The sequence below is a fragment of the Anolis sagrei genome, chromosome Y, assembly GCF_037176765.1.
Source record: "Anolis sagrei isolate rAnoSag1 chromosome Y, rAnoSag1.mat, whole genome shotgun sequence".
NCBI classification, from domain to species: Eukaryota; Metazoa; Chordata; class Lepidosauria; order Squamata; family Dactyloidae; genus Anolis; species Anolis sagrei.
This window is the reverse complement of record NC_090035.1, coordinates 81,098,590-81,101,169: the sequence shown is the minus strand read 5'-3', so window position 1 is coordinate 81,101,169 and position 2,580 is coordinate 81,098,590. Positions and strand designations below refer to the sequence as shown.

Below are 2,580 nucleotides of genomic sequence, written 5' to 3'. Positions count from 1 at the left end.
CTATAAATCCATACATGAATCTATATATCCCTACATGAAACTGTACATCTTGACATGAAACTGTAAATACTGACATGGAACTATAAATTCTGACATGGAACTATACATCCCTTCATGAAAGTATACATCCCAACATGAAACTACACATCCCTACATGGAACTAAACATCCCTATATGGAACTATAAATCCCTATATAGAAATATAAAACCCTACATGGAACTATGAATCCGTACATGGAACTATAGATCCCTACATGGAACTATAGATCCCTATATGGAACTATAAAATGAAGCAACACCGGAAAGAGCATGATTAAATTAATATGCATTTATTTATTTACTTATTTATTTACAGATATAGGTTTCTTCCCCACCCCTCTCCCCAAAAAATTATGCAAAGTATATTTCTTAAAGAAACAGAGGCATTTTTTTTTTGCTTATGAGTCTGTCCTTTTCTTTGTCTCTCCTGTTCCACAAGAAGGAAAAAGAAGTCAGAAATGGCGCAGAAATGGTTAAAAAAAACCCCTCTTTTATGGCTATTCTATTCGTGGTATGGTTTGTCCGGCAGGGGTTTATTTGTCTTTGAGGCTGAGAGAGTGTGACTCACCCAATGGGTTTCCACTTGCATGCATTGATATAGTAGGATTGCATAATATAACAAACTTGTTATTATATAAAGTCCAAGAAAGCTTGTTACCAGGAAAGGATTGTCCATCAGTGTCCGGCACCGGGGGAAAAATAATATAATAAATCTTGAACGACACCATTGTCAATGAGATGCTTAGTGAAGCTACAACTCCCAGGGTTCCAATGCACTGAGTTAATAAGTGATGTCAAACAGCACTCATTCTGCATTATTGTCAATGGGACGCTTAGTGAAACTGCAAGTCTCAAGGTTCCAATGCATTGAGCCACAGCAGTTATTAAATGTATTCGGCTTATTAATATTATTAGTAATAATCATATTAATAAGTTATTTAGTGTTTTCAACTTCAACTCCCACAATTCCTATCAGGTGGTAGGGAAGGCTGAAGTTTGCCCATGCTTGATTGTAGATGCTCCCTAAGATCACGAACGATGCACCATACTTTATAGGGGAGCAATGTCCAATACATATGCTAGTTTTCCAATATGGCCAGAAACATATTGCAAAACAATGCACCATATCTCTTTATAGGGGAGCAATGGCCAATACCATATGCAAGTTTTCCATATGGCCAGAAAAATATTGCAAAACGATGCACCGTATTTCTTTACAGGGGAGCAATGGCCAATGCTATGCGCATAGCCAATACCATATGCAAGTTTTCCATATGGCCAGAAAAATATTGCAAAATGATGCACTGTATTTCTTTACAGGGGAGCAATGTCCAAAACCATATGCTAGTTTTCCATATGACCAGAAACATATTGCAAAACAATGCACCGTATTTCTTTATAGGGTGCATTTTTTGCAATGGCCAATGCTATGTGCATGGCCAATACCATATGCAAGTTTTCCATATGGCCAGAAAAATATTGCAAAATGATGCACCGTATTTCTTTACAGGGGAGCAATGGCCAATGCACATGTGAGTTTTCCAATATGGCCAGAAACATATTGCAAAACGATGCACCATATTTCTTTATAGGGGAGAAAAGGCCAATGCATATGCGGGTTTTCCAATATGGCCAGAAACATATTACAAAACATTGCACCATATTTCTTTATAGAGGAGCAATGGCCACTGCTATGTGCAAGTCTTCTATATGGCCAGAAAAATATTGCAAAACAATGCACCATATTTCTTTATAGGGAAGCAATGGTCAATGCTATGTGCAAGTCTTCCATATGGCCAGAAAAATATTGCAAAACGATGCACCATGTTCCTTTACAGGGGGCAATGGCTAATGCTATGCGCAAGTCTTCCATATGGCCAGAAACATATTGCAAAATGATGCACTGTATTTCTTTATAGGGAAGCAATGGCCAATACTATATGTGAGTTTTCCAATATGACCAGAAACATATTGCAAAACAATGCACTGTATTTCTTTATAGGGGAGCAATGGCCAATACCATATGCTAGTTTTCCAATATGGCCAGAAACATATTGCAAAATGATGCACCGTATTTCTTTATAGGGGAACAAAGTTCAATACCATGTGCAAGTTCTCCAATATGGCTAGGAAAATATTGCAAAACGATGGTGTGTTTCCAATAAGATAAACAATGCACCATATTTCTTTATAGGGGAGCAATGGCCGATGCTATGCGCAAGTCTTCCATATGGCGAAAATATATTGCAAAATGGTGCACTGTATTTCTTTATAGGGGAGCAAAGGCCAATGCATATGCAAGTTTCCCAATATGGCCAGAAAAATATTGCAAAACGATGGTGTGTTTCCAAAAAGATAAACAATGCACCATATTTCTTTATAGGGAAGCAATGGCCAATGCTATGTGCAAATCTTCCATATGGTCAAAAAATATTGCAAAACGATGCACCATATTTCTCTATAGGGGACCAATGGCCAATGCATATGCATGGTTCCCAATATGGCCAGAAAGATATTGCAAAACGATGGTGTCTTTCCAAA

At 37.6% G+C, this 2,580-nt stretch overlaps 1 protein-coding gene across 1 annotated transcript in view; it reads right to left on the bottom strand.

Annotated features, from left to right (window-relative positions):
- Positions 1 to 824: 824 nt before the first annotated feature.
- The window catches only part of LOC132780742 (tumor necrosis factor alpha-induced protein 2), a 57,507-nt gene continuing 55,751 nt past the window's right edge, over positions 825 to 2,580 (bottom strand). Inside the window, exon 12 of the mRNA XM_067462207.1 lies at positions 825 to 2,580. This exon is cut by the window's right edge and continues 645 nt beyond it. The gene's annotated coding sequence lies outside the window, so the exon portion shown is untranslated.